The 16,919-nt window shown below is 50.5% G+C and overlaps 1 long non-coding RNA gene across 1 annotated transcript; it reads left to right on the top strand.

The window, feature by feature from the left end:
• Window positions 1-8,422: 8,422 nt before the first annotated feature.
• LOC137141391 (uncharacterized) lies at window positions 8,423-10,275 on the top strand. Its single transcript, XR_010916618.1, has 2 exons — window positions 8,423-8,823; window positions 10,000-10,275. It is a non-coding gene; the product is annotated as an uncharacterized lncRNA (long non-coding RNA).
• The last annotated feature ends 6,644 nt before the right edge of the window (window positions 10,276-16,919 follow it).

Below are 16,919 nucleotides of genomic sequence, written 5' to 3'. Positions count from 1 at the left end.
GATCGGGAGAGGGAGGACACAAGGGTCTCAGCAACCAGTCAAGTGCAAAGGGGTCCCTAATCCTGATCAGCGAGGGGAAACGGTTATAGAGACAGAGAGAGGGCATTTCCCAGCAGCGCAGCACCATGGGAACGCCATGGTAAGTAGACATTAGGAAGTCGAGGGGAGATACGCAAGTTACTGTACGTCGCTTGCGTATCTCCTGTCAACTGCCACCGAAATCCACGGCCAGTGTAGACCAGGCCTAAGAGATTGTCAAACAATGGCGGGGAGGACAGAGATAGGGAAATAGAACCCAGGAGTTCTGACTCCCAGACCGCCCCGCTCTAACCACCTGTCATCTAATCACTAACCTGAGCTTCCCAGCTCACCCCTTCTGAGCTCAGGACTGTCGCTGCCTCCACCTTCCCCAAATAAGTGAATGACAAAACACCGGTTTTTAAGTCAGCAGTGCTCAGAGCTGATTGTGTTATGTGCTCCCAAGGGATGCCTCCCTACCTTCCTATTTCCACCCCACTGTATGTGTTGTTCACTCAGCTTCCCCACCCCCTGCCCTTCGAGTTTGTCCTTTGATCCCCCGGCAATTTGCTTTTTGGTTTTTTCTACTAAAGTTTTTTGTTTGTTTGTTTGTTTGGATTCATTATTCAACCAAATCTTCTCTTCCCAGGATTTGTGATGTGCTTCAGCCCAGCTGGCTGTACGCCATGAGGGAAAGGCCTCTGGTGAATTCAGCTCTTGCGCAGTTAACAGATCCCGTTAGAAAAATGCACTAATAGTATACATCACAGGTATGGCATTGTGTATTGCACACACCTTAACTGATTCATCTGGGACCTATGTCAGTTTTATTACCCCCATTCTACTCATGGGGAAACTGAGGCACAGAGCCGAGACATGACTTGCCCGTAGTCAGGCACTGACTCACTGGCAGAGCCTTCAAAAGCAGGAGTTCGCATCTCTCAGTCCTTGGGGTCACATGCGCCCTTCCATTGCAATGGGGTTTGATGTACTCTGTGTTCTACAGTAACAAACCCAACCGTTGCAGCATTGCCGTGGTAGTAAGTGGTAGGGTCAGATTCTCTGCTGCTGTGAATCAGTTCAGCTATGTTGACATCGGTAGGGTTCAAAGTGCTTTGGGCCTTCACTATAGGATCAGCAAAGGGAGAGACCATCGAGGCCTTTCTATCCAAGTGGCCTTTAGAGGCTTGCTTAGAAATACCTAGCACAGGCTAGATGGAATGATCACCCGATCCATCTCCCTGGAGCCCCTACAGTATGTTCTAGCCCTATTGTCCCATCCCTTCCCTGGGAAGAAGACCCTGCAACCTGAGAGAGCTGGTGTCTTAATTTAGGTGGGATATATAGGCTCAAAGGTGTTAACTTAACCCAGTCACTGTCCAACATTAAACAGTTTTAAAGGAGGTTCAAGGTTCAGTGTACAGAGACCTCAGCCTGCTTATTACCATGGCAAACACACATTAACCTTCGATTAAAGATCTAGGAAAGAAGGCAAAAGCATTAAAGCATTTGAAATAAATGAAGCCTGCATTTCAACGTTAAAGCGTTTGAAATGAATCAGGCTTTCATTTTAACCATGTCCCTTGTTCCCTTTCCTGGTAGCTGGAGAGAGTTTTTAGAAAGACCTCCCCCCCTTGTTTGACAATCTCTTAGGCCTGGTCTACACTGGCCGTGGATTTCGGTGGCAGTTGACAGGAGATACGCAAGCGATGTACAGTAACTTGCGTATCTCCCCTCGACTTCCTAATGTCTACTTACCATGGCGTCCCCACGGTGCTGCGCCGATGGGAAATGCCCTCCTGTCGACGCAGGTGCTACGCTTCTCGCTGGGGTGGATTTACAGAGTCGATCTCCGGGTTGGGTTGAGCGAGTCTTCACTGCCGCTCAGTCGAACCTGCAGAATCGATCCTGCACTGCCGGCGGTGCCGCTGGCAGTGTAGACATAGCCTTAGACGGTATGAAAGGCAATAAGAGCTGTCCTCCCGGGGGTACTCAGGATTTTGCTGGAACTAGTGGAGGTGGTGATGTCATGTAGCTCCGGTGACTGTTCTGGATCCCCCGCAAAGTCTCTCTCTCTCTTTTTTTTTTTTTAGAAGAACCCCAGTAGGGAATGGTGGGTGGAACAGCCCATCCTCTCATTATTTTGTCCACCACCAGTAGGGCTAATTTCCAACACACCGATTTTGGTTAATTGCTTTTCGGTGTCAGACTGTTCTTGTTCACCAGGCAGGATCCGAGTAACACTGTCCTTGAATTATAGCAGGAAGCCTTTTTGTTTGGCCTAATTCGCTCTTTCTCGCTTTGCCACTTTTTCCGTCACCATTTGTCGCTATAGGTCACTGTGACATTCCATGAACTTTCACTCACTTCTCACCACTGAGCTAACAAGGAGTGCAAATTTGTAGGCCCAGCTGTCACAACTGATCTCACCGGCAAAAGATTTTCCCGGATATTCAGTCTAACTTTTCCCTCTCCCATGACCCCTAATAACATCTCTCTTCCCGTTCCCCCTCCCCTGCCCTAAATAACTCCTCTCCCTCTGGGGTATTCCTACCCTTCAGCTCTTGGTAGCTTTTTCTCATCTCCTTATCATAGTCAGTGCTTAGCCTAGTCCAAAAGACTTTGCTTGTATGAGAGAGACAAGGTGGGTGAGATAATATCTTTTATTGGACCAACTTCCATTGGTGCAAGGGACAAACTTTTGAGCTTACACAGAGCTCTTCTGCAGTTTGGAGAAGATATTACTTCACCCACTGGTCTCATCTCCTGGGACCCACATGGCTGTGCCACCACCGCAAACAACGTTAGCTTTTTATATAATTTGATTAAGGGCCTGTTTGATCCAAAGCCTGCTGAAAGACTCCCAATGTTACATTTTCTATTCTAGTAGCGCCCAGAGGCTCCTGCTGGGAGCAGGGCTCCATTGCGTTAGGTGCTGCACATACACATAGCAAGAGCCAGTCCATGAAGAGCTTGCAGTCTAAACAGACAAAAGGTGGGGGAGGAAATAGAAGCACAGAGAAGGGAAGGCCCAGATCCTCAAAGGTATTTAGGCACCTGACCTCCACTGAACAGCAGGAGTGAAGTGTCTAAATACCTTTAAGGCTCTTGGTTGAAGTGACTGGCCTAAGGTCACTCGGCACGTCAGTGGCAAAGCTAGGGAACTGAGCCAGGCTTTCTGAATGAGCAGTTAGTGCCCTAGTTATTGAGCCATTCTACACTGCATTCAAGGCCCCATCCTCAGCTGGTGTAAATCAGCACCACTTCATCGGTTTTTTCTCCCCTTTGACTTCAAGGGCTCTTGGGTCAGGGCCCGAGAGAACATAGCAGAGTATTTTTAAAATCCCGTTTGGAGGTGGGTCTTTTCTCATGAGCAGATGCCTCTGGCGGGGCCTGCGATGGTGGCTGAGTGAAGGTCATGCTTGTTACACAGAGACCTCGTGTTGTAAGCACATTCACATAAAGAGACGCAATTTTTACTGTCTCAGCCAGTTTTTTTTTTTTTTTAAAAACCACTTTCCAGCTGCCTCTGAATTATAAATGAAATACTCTGCTTTATTGCCATGGTTATTTTAGTAGCTTGCTTCACAGGTGCATGAGCACAGCAGCAGGAGTCCCAGCTTCCGTCCAAGCGCCACAACTTCAAGGCACTTTGGGTGGGAAAAAAACACATTTTTTTCCCTTTAAATTCAAGTTGAAAAAAAAAATGTTTTTGGGTGGTTTTTGTTGTTAACCAATTGGAGGAGCAGTAACGTGCTTGGGTTTGCTTCACGGCCTGTCTCTAATCTCATCTCAGGACAGAGTCATGGCCTGAATCCATTTCCATCAGGGAAAATGATCTCACCTGGGATTGGCCTGGAACTGGCAACGGGGATTGAGCCTTCATCATGGTTTGTGTTGCGGCAGCTCCTGGAAGCCTCATCTGAGATTAGGGTCCCATCGTGCTGGGCTGAACGTACAGATAATAAGAGACAGTCCCTGCCTCGAAGAGCTTGAGCCCAGATCTCAGAGGTTTGTAGGTGCCTGGGTTCCCATTGAAATCAGTGGAAGCTAGATGCCTGAATGACTTTGATGATCCGGCCCTGGCAGATTAAGTAGACGAGGGACAAAGGAAGGATGATTATCTCCATTTGCAGATGTGGAAGCAAGGCACGGAAAGACTAAGACCTGGTCTACACTCGAAAATGATACCAGTATAACGATGTTAGGCAGGGGTGTGATTTCTTTTTTAACCAATAGGGTTATATGGGTACTAGCCCTACTATCCCCCTCCCTCTACGGGAATAGCTATACCACTATAAAGCACCTCTCGACTGATCCCATGTTAGCTCTACTGGTATAGTTAAAGCTCTAGTGTAGACCAGGCCTAAGTGAGGTGCCCAAAGCAATGCAGGCAGTCAGTAGCAGAGGGAACTGAACCCGGGTATTCTGAGTCCTGCACCGGGGTTTTAGCTAGCCACAACTCCACGCTGCCTCTATAACTGACAATGAATGGCCATCTGTCCAGACCCTTACGGTGATGTCCATCGTGGTAGAATTTAAGCACGTACAATAATCAGGTCTCGCTGCAAATTGAACTCGTGACCCGTGGCGCACAAAATGGGCACGCTAAGTTCCGAGCTTTCAACATGTAAAGCCAGAGCATGCTAACAGCAGACAGGGAGAAAAGCACTGGCTTTCAGCTCATCCCTTCCAGCTAAAGAGAAGAGTAGGGACTGGATTTCAGTGCCCAGCTATATGGGGCTGGGGGTGCACCCAGCAGAAACGCTGAAACGCTCCCTGTTTCACTCTCTCAGTGCCACTGTACAAATTAAAAGGGGATTATTTCTAACTACCCAATAAGCTGGATTCTGAAAATCTAATAAGGTTCCTTCTGCCTCTTACATCCTCACCGGTACTAAAGATTCGAGGGCTTGGCCTGAGTGACGGCGCTGATGGCGGGAGAGGCAGGGGCGAGTTCTGCGTGCCCAGCAATCTGCATGGCTGAGACCGCGCAGGCATCCGAGAAGCAGCATATAAAGAGGCCATTGGGACAGTCTCTTTTCGGGACACATCTAGACTTTAACCCATGGCGGCTGCACCAGCCTTGCTGCTGGATTTCACTGCTGTTCCTCCTCCGAGGTCTCCGAACAGCTAGGGAAGCTGTGTCCTCGGCCCCTTCCCTCTTTACTCCAGACCCAGGCCCCAGCTCTTCACGCTGCCTGATGAGCCTGGCGGCAGCATGCCCATTTCCTGCCAGTTATCCCCACTCAAAGGTTATTTTTGTTTATTTGGTAAAACTATAGAAATCAGCAGGTTCCCAATTTTCCATTCTGTTCCGTGGGCTCACTCTCCATTCAGCCCTACACCTTTCTTACACACTCCCTTATCTCTCCCCACCAGTTCCAGATTCATAACAGAAACAGCAGGACCCCACGCACAGGGCCTGGAGTTCCTGCCAATGGGCTGTAGGGGACAGTCTCCCCCTTTCAGGCTCTGATGGTCAATGGGGGTCTCTAAAGGGATTCTCAGCGCTTGCCTGGCAGCATGGCTCCTATACAGCGGTAGTGAGAGCAGAGCTCCCGGCTGCATGAAAGAGCGAGAGGCTTGGCTGGCTCCGAGAAGTTCAACTGCCAGCTTATATCAGCCCAGGCTACTCTCAATAAGGATGGGAGGTGGAGGAATCAAGCCCTGGTGTAGGGCTGGTGGGTCGGTAATAATTCACTGCATTTCTATAGCTCCTTCCATCTGATGATCTCAAAGGCTTTCCAGACACTAATGAGTGATTCCTCTTGACCCCTATCCCCACAAGGAAATTCAATAGCATCACCCCCCCACCCCGAGGTGGCAGCATTTGTGAGCTGGCCGTGGTGCTGAATACTAATAACTCAATGCTTTGTCCAGCCTTAGGGAGTCAATTTCCTTGGCCTACACTCTTTCAAGGACCCAGTGAGTCAGGCTGGCTGATTTATAGCATTTTTCTGGGTGTGGCCACTTGGGTTGAAAAGCCCAAACTGGGAAGAGGAGGTGAGGAAGGGCAGCAGCCATGAAGTTTGGAGAATGGCAGGAGCCAGTATCTTCCCAGGAGAGAAAAACAGATTCTGCAGCTGATCCTCTGATGAGCAGCTGGTGCCTTGTCCCATAGGGGAGGGAATAAGTAATGACACTTGGTGCTCAGTGGTGGATCTCAAAGTACTTTCCGAAGGAGTGTGAGTAACATAATCCCCATTGTACTTGTGGGGAAGCTGAGGCACAGAGGGGAGAGAATTTTTAACAATTATTTGTATTCCATTACTGGAGCTCAGGGACCTGTTGTGCTAGCCACTGTACAAACACATAGTCAGAGACAGCCCTGCCCTCCAAGCGCTCACACTCTGAAGATGACCGAGATGATTACTCCTGCTTTACCGATGGGGAACCGAGACCCAGAGAGATGTAGCGACTTGCCCCCGGTGAATGAGGCCCTTCCCCTACATCCAGGGAGTCTGTAGCAGAGCAGGAAATTGAGACCCAGGCTCCTGAATCCTGATCCGAGCAGCACAAGACTAATCTAAGGCATGGAGAGAGTTAACGCGTGTGCCCGCGGCGTGTTGGTATTAGAGCCTTCCGTCGCTTTTGGTGCTCATCATTGCTCTCCGAATGCTAGGCCACGCTGCCTCATAAGCCAGTCGACAGTAATTAAAGGGAGCATTGCCAATGATTCACAAGAATCTGCCCAAGTCGATATCAGCCAGTGGGTAGTAATGAAAGCGAAATGCATATCCTTGTGGGACCCCTCCCCCAACCCCTGGCCAGGACTTAAAAAAAAAAAGGCATGAATTATTTATAATCTCTTTCAATCAAATAAACTTTGAGGTGCTCGAGTTAATTTCCTAGATCCTGAGAATCCAGAGTGCAGAGTTTTAATAAGGCAAATTAAGTGCTTTATATATTACGCTGATTAAAACGTCATATCAGTCTATCCAAAGCTGAATCGAATGGGCTGGAAAACAAATATAGCCCCAGCAATGGTGTTCTTGTAAAGCAGAAACCAGTGTGGCTGATGGCGGAAAACAGCCCAGATCAGAACAAGGAAATGAACCCTCTTAATATCTAGTAAGGGCCAGAGTTTCAAAGGAGCCTGGCTCCCGTCTAGCTACCTAAACAAAGGCCAGATTTTCCAACCTGCATCCTGCAGACAGCAGGATCTTGTGGCCTGGAAGTCCTCTCCAACCCCTCCAGGTTGGCCTGGTTTCCTTCTGCAGAAAAGGGACCCTTTCTTGGTCTCTTATAGGGCTATGGAGAATACCCAGGGTTATATTAGTAAATACTCAGAAATGTCCATGAGTTACGGAAGGGACCAGAGAGCAGCCAGGGCTTCCTCCCAAACATGCAGCAGGCACCAAGGGATCTGTGGGGGCTTAAGGAGGTCTCCACAGAGACGGGAGGAGAAGAGAGCTTCCTGGGGTCGGAATGGAGGCCTTTTCCCTATATCCAGCAGGTAGAGAGGGCCTGGGGATTCCAACCACACCCACAGACAGGAGTAGCATGGGGCATGGAGAAGGTACCATGTTCCACCTGACACGCACGCTCATTTCTCTGTGATAATTCTTCCACTGGGTCTCCTCCATGCAGCTCAGCACATTCCTATGGCAGGAGGTGACACCAAAGCCTGCTCTGCCACCCCCCCTCCACCATCCAATACGCGTACCCCTGAGAGCTGATCCCCAGAGCAGGTCATTGCCCAGCACTCACCAGCCTACAGGGAGGCCTGTCAGCGCTTCCATGGATCTGGCTGTGCCCAGAGAATGAGATGAAGCCCTTGCCCGCTTCATGGGACATGCAAGTTGGGCAGAGAACAATGTCCGGTTGAAACCAGCACCTCCTCGGCTTTTTGACTCCACTGGTGGAGCTGCTGCCTATGGATTGCCAGGGTCTCAGTTGGAGTTTTAGCTGCCGGAGCATGAAAGCGACCATGTGTCACCCTCTGTCTCTCCGCAGGTGCCCCACTGGGGACACTGCTCATTAATTATGAGACTGCTACGTAGCTTGAGAAGCAGCTTGGCCTGGAGGAATATGCCCAGGAGCTTGAGTTCGACTCCCTGCCACCCATTTGCTGTGGTACCTTAGGCAAATCCCTGTACCCCCATTGGTGCCTCTGTTTACCCCCCTGCCAAATATTTGCTTATATGGCCCACAGCATGGTGGCACCTAGATTTGTCTAGACTGGAGTCCAGGGTCCTGTTGTAAGTCCAGTTAATTGATGGCTAGCTTGAGTGTGATGGGGCGCCTGGCCCTCACTGGCCAGGAAAGGGTTAAGAGGGCCCTTCGAGAGGCTGCATGAGAAGTAGCCAATAGGATGGGGCTGCGTGGCAGCCAATCAGGGCCCAGGAGGCCAGTATATAGGGGAGCTGTAGGGCCACTTATGCAGTGCTTTCCAGGGGTTTGAAAGGGAAGGGTTGTCTGCACCCTGGATAGAGCAGTGGTTGGCTGAGAGGATTTAGCAGGGCTGAATGCCCTGACTCAAGGGCAGAGATGGTCTTGGGGCTGAGGGGAAGTGGCCCAGGGAAATCTACAGAGGGGTTGTGCTGGAGATACTGTGTGAGGCTACCACACACATAGGGTCCCTGGGTCAGGACCCCTCTGCTCTGCTGGTCATCATCGGTCTGGTGGCAGGACTGCAGGGGCCCCAGTGGGAAGTGGTAAGGATGGATGGCAGAATCCCCTGGAAGGAGGGCTGAGTCATGAGAAGGAGGGCCTGGCAAAGACAGGACGGAGGGCAAGACACACCGGAGAGGGGCGTCTGCCTGGCTGAGAGCTGATTCCCTGGATAACCAGCAGGAGATGGTGAGGTGGACTCTTACATTGACTTAGCTGTGTGAGTGTAAATACGAGCCTAGATACTCTGTGAACTTGTGTGTGCCAGGAACTAGTGTTTGTGGAATGTCTAAATGGGTGTTTACAAAGGTCCTTGCAAATAAGTTCAATAGCAATCAGTCAAACCCAGCCACAGCTCCAGTCTAGGCAGAGGGATGGGGTTGTGAGGCTTCATTAGGTTAATGTCTGAAGGTGCACAGGGCTGTAGAAGTAGGGTCAGTTCAGACCCCAATTTTTTTATTAAAAGGAAATATTTTATCAAGGCCAATAGAAATGTTTGAAGGGGCAATGAAAACAATCTTTTAGAGGATTTAGCAGCCTTCCCCTGCTGTGTGGGAAACCCCAATAATCCTAGCTGGCTAGTGTCAGAGAATCAGGGAAATGAAGCTGACCACTCTAGCTTCATTGACCCAGCTGAACAAAACACAATGTCGCAGATAAAAAGTGACTTTAGACATGGGCCAGGATTCTGCTCTACTTATCCCTTTCTTACACCAGTGTAACGCCACTGAAATGAATGGGCTGAATTCTCCACTGAGTTGCACATAATGCAGTCATTTACACCAGTGTGCAGTGTGGGTGAAACGCCTCGGCTGGTAGGTTAGTACTTTACAATTACTCTGCACTGGTTAAAGGACTAGCTGAGGGGCAGGGCAATTGCAAACCTGGCCCCACAGAGTTATCCAGGTGTAAATCTGGTGTAAGCAAGAAGAAAATCAAACTGTCTGTCAGGGTTAGTGCGCTCAGGTATGATTAATAATCAGAGCGCAGGGAAGGGAGTTTAAAACTGACTTGTGAATGGCCCTCTAGTTCCTTCCACTGTGAAATCCTTGCCCCATGAAGTCAAAGGCAAATCTCCCATTGATTGCAATGGGGTCAGGGTTTCACCCCTCGTGTGGAACCCACTGGAGTTCTGTGTCCTGTGGTGCCTGGTGTGTTGGATGGGATAACTCACCTTGTTGATTAGTGAACTAACAAACTCGTGGACAATGGCAATTAGTCTCCTTAACTCAGACATTGGCAACAGAATAAAGAGATGTCACCTCTAATTTCCCCTGCCTAGCATCCCCCCAGGGTCAGACTCAGGCTAAATCCTGGGAGTCCTAGCTGAGGCAGAGACTGAGATCATCCTTTGTCCTTCTCTAGGACTGTGCCCCTGAGGCTCTCCACACACTTTGTGCCACTGAAGCCTGCCAACCTTGCTGTGAAATGGGTCCTTCTCAGATTGAGAAACTGAGGCAAATGTCAGACTCTTCAAACCGGCCTAGGAGTACATGATATATTATTTGCCTTGCCAACACACCTAGGCCCCCCAGGTGGGACCAGGCTTCCAGTGTGCTTGACGCTGTGCAAACACAGAACAAGAGGGTCCCTCAGCCAGAGAATTTAGAGCCTCAGTAAAAAAAATCTCTGCCAAGTTTACACATTGAATTGGCCTCTGAATTAGGATAGATCCCTGAAGCCCTACCTCTCAGTCCCCGGCTCTAAGCAACCTATATATCTGCCTGCCATCTATCCATGAGGCTAGCTATCTGTCTAAGGTATCGCCAAGACTGGTATCTAAGCATTGCAGAAAAACACTCAAGTGATGAGGCCTCAGGACTCTGAGAGTCACTTGGCAACATCAGACACAGTGGCTGGGTACTCCTCACCTTGGAAAGGCTGATTCAAGCCATGGGGGGAGGGGGGGGGGGTGCTTGGGGGCAGACACATGGCATCTAGGCTGAGGTGGGGACAGGGTGAATTTAGGAAATGCTCTTTCTTCTGATGGATCCTCCCCCCCCCCCCCCATGGTTCTGTTTCTATGGTGACAAGGAATAATTGGTGGTAATTACCACATGGGTTCTGGCTGTGGATTCATGGCCATTCCTGAGATTGGGGATGTCAAGTGACAAGGGTGGGCCTGGGGGACAGAGGCCATGTTATCTGAGCTCTTGCTTCATAAACCAGATATCTCGTGTGGGGGCAGTGGGTGGTGGGAAACCAAGCAAGAGGAGATCCTTGCTCCAGCGAGCTGTATGGGCAAAAACCAATTAGATTGTGGAGGGTCTGGGGAAGGGCAGTCACCTGCTCAAATCCAGCAGCAGGCTGGCAGTGAAACCTGAGCAGGTGACCTGTGTAGACAGACTGAGCCCAACCACTCCATTTCCTAACAGAGATGGCTCCATGGTGAAGTCTGTCTACCAACCTCCTTGTGGGCAGCTGCATTGCACGAGGAGGCCAATGGGTAAGCAGCTGGTGTGCTGTGGCCACAGCTTTCCATGCTGGCCAATGCTGCCCCAGTCTGTTGGTTGTCTCGTCTTGTAGTGTAAGCTCTTGGGGGCAGGGACTGTTTATGTTCTGTGTTGGTGCGGCACCTAGCACAAGGTTCCAGTCCACAGCTGGGGTCCCTAGGCCCTGCAATACAAATAAATAACAAGAGGCGTCAGACAACTGTTTGTAAGACTAGGTGACGGGGATGGGGTTACGCTATTAACCTTTAATCAGTGATTAACCTCCCAAGCACATTCTATTAGCACTTAGTATTAATTAATTGCTATTAACAGAGCCTTCTCTTTGCCCATCTCACAGCTTCGTCCTCTCCCCAGTGTATTCCTAGCAGGTGTAATGTACAGACTGCCCTTCTCCTCTGAGTTTCCGCTGTTGTTGTTCATTAACAGAAGAAATGGAAACCCCTTCTGGACTTTGCTTGGTCCAAAGCCATAAAGATCCTGTGCACCTAATGAGATCTGTATGCTGCCAGTCAGGCTATTAACAGAGCCAGTGGGAATCCACTCCTCAAATAGAGCAGAGGTAACTACACGGGGCTGGGTGGAACCGTGGCTTTCACTTGCTGGGCCAGTTTTGCTCATCTGCTCACACCTTACACACTCAGTCCTGCATCAAGTGCCTGCACGCTCATGCTCACTGCCGCACGCTCTTTTCACCCTCACCTGCTCGGTTGTTCCGCCTCCATGCCCTCCCACCCTGCCACAGAGAGCTGGCCGTGTATGTATGGGGATGCCAGGTGTGGAATACCCCGGGGGGGACAAGCGAAGATTGATGTTGATTATCAGAGCTGTGTAGAGGCCAAGTGTTGGAATAGCAGGCTGGGCTGTGGACCAGGACTGCGGGGCATGTGTACGGGACCCATACAGCAATAAGAAGGGATGTTGCAGGTTACCCACTGAGTGGTAGGAGGTGCTGCCTGCGTTAGAATACGTGCTGCATGTGCATTGCAGTAGCATGTGGGAGCTCCTGACATGGATCGGGATCTCACCTGTACACACACAGCACGAAGACAATCCCGGCTGCAGACAGCTTCCTGTTGCATGCAGCAGGAGAGCCCCAATGCTCTTATCTCGCCTGTTATGTGACGCCAGCCTCCAGTGGCTAGAGGACACGGCTGGGGGTGCCCTGATGGCTCTGCAGCAGGGAAATGGATTAGAACCTGACGCACATTGTGAGGCGAGCCTGTGTCCAGCTATCCTTCTGCACGTAGAAAGGGAACTAGTCTGGCAGCGAGTTGTCTCATCAGCAGAGCAGGTCAGCGTGCCCTTGCAAGGAATTGGTCGAGCGCCTCAGAGAGCAGTGGGGAGCGAACGCCCATTGACTGTCCTCTGCTGACTGCATTATCTGTGCAGGGAAAAGGGGGAGTCTTCAGCCCTCTGAGCCATGTCGTCTTCCCCCTGCGCATCTCACCAGATGGCACAGAGGACATGAGATGGCCGGCAACATTGGGCGTGCCCTCAGCCAGGTTCAGAGTGGAAAGAGCACAGGACACAAACCAGCAATTTAAAAAACCTGAAATAAACTTTTCACAGAGCCTGATGTGGCAGGAATCCAGACCAACCACAAACAATGTTTTGCCAGGGCCTGGGATTTCCTATAGGAATGCTGCCCACCAACTCCCGTATCTGGCACCTCTGCTGTCCTAAAATAGGAACCAGGGCCTGGACTCCCCCTGGATCCAGCCCCCCTCTCGCAAAGTGATAGGCAGAGACGGACCTTGCCTGACCAGGGGTGCCCTTCTTGTGAAATGGGTGAGATGTTTGCACAAGTTCTGGGCACAACACTTGTAGTTGGGGTGCTGACAATGGGGGTAAGGGGAGAGGCTGGTAATTAGACCATTCAGTTGCGTCCTTAGCTTTTCAATTTCTAAATGTCAGATTTATAGACTTGAGTTCTCCCAGGGCCAGAAGCTGCATCCCAGTGGAAGCGGGGAATCTTTTCCAGTGGGATAGAACTCCCATCTTCAGCCAGGCAGAGCCCTGATATCTCAAGGGTCAGATCCTCTGCTGGTGTAAGCTCACGTCAGTGGAGCTATGCTAATTTACACCATCTGAGGATTTGGCCCTGAGGTGTCAAAGCTGTGATGTTTGGGCATTGAGGAAAGCGGTCACGGGGCTGGGTCTGAAGCTGAAGGAGATGCTAAAGGGGCAAGTTCTTTTCTTATCTGCTCTGAAGCTCAGATCAGGTTAATGTTCTCTTGGGAAAATTCCACAACTGGAAGGAGGAGGAAACACATGGCTTTGGTGGGGGGCAAAGGGGGGAAGGCAGGTGCTTGAAGCTGCTTCTGAGCGTGGAGTGTTACAAGAAGGGAAATGGAGTGGTGGCCAGAGTCCAGGTGAGGCACTTGAAAGGCTTAGCACAAGGCTAAGAAAACTGTCATGTGGGGCCTGATTTTGCAGCGAGCACCACAGCTCTCGCCTTCTTATATTACAGGGGTACCCAGAGGGCCCAGCCCGAGTCAGGGGTCCTCTGTGCTGTACCCCCAGTAAATGGCAGTGCCTGCTCCAAAGAGTTTAGTCTATGTAGACAAGATGGGGTTGGGGGGAGAAGATGTCCAAGGTCACAGAGCTGTGACTGGAACCCAGCTCTCTTGGCTCTGGCTGTGGGGTGGAAGTCCTGCAGTTCTAAGCTGCAGGCTCATATAAGCAATGTGTGAGTGAGCGTCTGTGGATAGCCTATATATGTACAATACAGATTAAACAGCTCTGGGATTCCATTTCACCCCCGTCCCACCTCTGTGGCTGACTCATAAGTTGTTCTCTCCAGCAAAGAAAGCTAGCAAAATCTCTTCTGGGCATGTAGCTCCTGTGCAATCTACCCAAGAAAAATCCCAACTTAAAATCAGTCAGCTGCATGGCTTCTTTGTTGGCCGGGGAGGGGTGGAATTCATGCTTAATTCACAACTCCTTGGCTTAATTATTTAAGAGCATGACTGAGCCAGAGTGAAAGCCATATATTTATGTCACAAAGATAGCTGTCAGTGCTAGCTCCCTGGGCAATGGGCCCAGCTCACTGTTTCTATAGTTGCTCCGAGGGATGTGTTTTCAGCTGATTGCATTGATCTTCCCCATCACTCTAATCCCCTCTTTGGGAGTTGCCCTAGAAAAGATAGGAAATGAAGGGTCTAATTCCCAGTGATTCTGTGCTTCTGCTTGGAGCAGGGAAAAGGGTGGGGAGGGGGGAGAGGAGTTTTAAGTTACCTTTGCATTCTCCACATTCTGGTGCTGGGTGCAATATCAGTGCTAGCTGGAGCAACTTCAGGGCTCTACGATGGCTGGGGGGATCTTCAAGGCACTGTTTCTCATGAGCGATTGTGTAACTGGAAGTTGGGCTCAAGTGTAGGCCCTGCTGCGGGAAGCAGGTCCCCTGTGCAGGGGCGAAAGGCAGGTTTTCCCTGTCATGCAAGAGCATCTGAGTAAATGGTGAACACGTTCTCTAGCTATTTTTTTTAATTGAAACCTTTCTCTTTGGAAAAGCTTTCCACCATAGCAACTCACCTTTGACACCCTCTGTACCCCTCACCTCCAAACAACAAATACAGTTCATAAACAGTGACATTTATAACAAACCATTCAGCCAACCCAATAATAGCCCAAGCAGAGGGATTTTTACTTCCCCCAAGAGAGAAGTGCCAAAAGCTCCATGAAATCCCCTGGGGACTTTGCTATTGCTCCTGCTTTTCCATGGCAGGTGCTCAGATACCATGGTGATGGGCAGCAGGATAAAATCCATGGACCAGATGGCAATCCTAGAATCTTCCAAATGTAGGGTTGGAAGGGTCCTGCAGAAGTCGTCCGATGTACGAGTCCCTGTGCATCTGTGGTTAGAATTCTCATGAGCGGCACATTGTAAGCCCTTGATCTTCACCAACAGCGAGTTGTGAATTGTACATTTGATTGTCCTATTCAGAATTCACCGTTTGCAGGCTGTTGCTTAGCTACCTAAATCCTCCAGTCAGGAGACGGGGAAAAAAAGATACCGTTTGACATGTAACCACCACGGCAGTCCGCGTTTTAAATATTCACAGCAAGCTGATTGCAATTCATTCCCAGATGGGGAGATTCCCCTGTGCGTGGAGGAGCTGGCGCAGGACCTCTGACCTGCTTACGTTCCTGAGGAAGGCATAAGGAGGATTTCAGCAATGGACAGGAGTCTTGTGCTTGTCCTGGGATACATTTCCCCCAGGGGGAGAGGATGTGGGAATTTTATGAGGAAATTTGCAAGTGTTTTGAATAATACCTTAGCTACATCCAGACAGATACTCACATGCCATTGCATAGCATGCTGACGACCAATCTCTTTGTTTGCTTGGACTCCCCTCTCTGCCTATACCCGCCCAATGTCTTGTCTTAGATTGTAAGCTCTGTGGGGCAGAGACCATCTTTTTGTTCTGTTTGTAGAATGGTTAATGCCAGGGGGCCCTGGACACTACACTAATGCAGATGACTAATACTAACCGGCCAGCAAGATGTGCACATTCCTGAACACAGACCTTGAGCCACAGCTGAGCCGTGGACAGTCAGGCCAGGGGCCCCAGCCATCACTGCTCTGCCCCTCTTGTAACCTGTTAGTCTCTGTTTTAAGTCCTCTCCTGGCTGTCCCAACTCCCTGCCCTTGTGAAACTAGGCATTTGTCCCATTTGCACTAGCAAAACAATGTCTAGTTTGCCAAAAAAAGTGGGTGTGACCCCTAACGGGGCATGGAGGAACGTGTGGCGTGGGGAGGGGGCAAGTAGCTTGGGCTGCCTCCGTGTGAGCGGGCAGCAGGGAGTGCTGGGACTGAGACTGGCCGCGGGTGGCAGAGAGGGCTGGGGTGGGCTCAGGCCAGCCCTGTGTGGTGTCACATTTTCCCTGTGGGAAAATATGGCCCCCCCCCGGATGGAGGGCAATAGTGAATCTGGCTTTGCGTCTAATTGCTCTGTAAAGTGGCTAGCAGCCTGTAACAATGGAAAGGCAGGGTGGTCCAGGGGAGGGGGCTCTGAACTGGGAGTCGAGGGGGGTCCTGTTGTATATTCTTGGCCCTGCCCCTGAGCTTGGGCGAGTCCCACCACCTCCCGGCCTTAGTTTCTCCACTTGGAAATGGGTCTCAGTGAAGTGCTTTGAGGCCCGAGGCTGTTGCATCATCTTACCTAGCTCTTCTCTAGCACTTTTCCTCCACAAACCTCACAGTGCTTTACCAAGGAGGTCAGTATCATGACCTCCATTTTGTCAGGTGGGGAAACCGAGGCACAGGGGGGTGACATTAATTGCCCAAGCTCACCTAGGCAGGCCAGTGGCAGAGTCCGGAATAAAAGCCATGCCTGGAGTTCCAGTGCAGTGCCCTAGTCACTAGGCAACCGTCTGTCTAGAGCGGAGTGCTCTAAGGAGAGAGTTCAGCAGCTGGACTGCCCATTCTGCTGCGGGGGAGACATGGACGCAGCTGGATTGAGACACTGACTGTCCATTGAGCCTCCCTGAGGTTTCCCTGGGACTGCCGGACTGGGATAATTCCCAGCTAGCTCAGCATGCTGTCTTCAGCAGCTGGCTGGCACGGGCTGCTTCAGAAGAAGGTGCAGGCCCCCCAGAGCGGGTGGTTATGGAATAAGCAGCCCTGAACTGCCTCATCTGTTCCCCCACATCATAAAGTCGCAACACAATGAGGGCTGATGAGCAGTTTCTGCGTTAGGTTGGAATAATGCCCAGATATATGGCTGGGCAGCGTGGAAGCACCTGGTTTAGACAGAGAGAAGGGCAGGGGATGCTGCAGCCAAGGACTGAGGAGCCCAGGTCTGGATTGCTGTGGGTTGGCAGAGGAGG

This window comes from Emydura macquarii, unplaced genomic scaffold (assembly GCF_026122565.2).
Source record: "Emydura macquarii macquarii isolate MOO-44397 ecotype Brisbane River unplaced genomic scaffold, CSIRO-AGI_Emac_v2 contig_3059, whole genome shotgun sequence".
In the NCBI taxonomy this organism is placed as follows: domain Eukaryota; kingdom Metazoa; phylum Chordata; order Testudines; family Chelidae; genus Emydura; species Emydura macquarii.
This window is presented reverse-complemented; position numbering and strand designations above follow the sequence as displayed.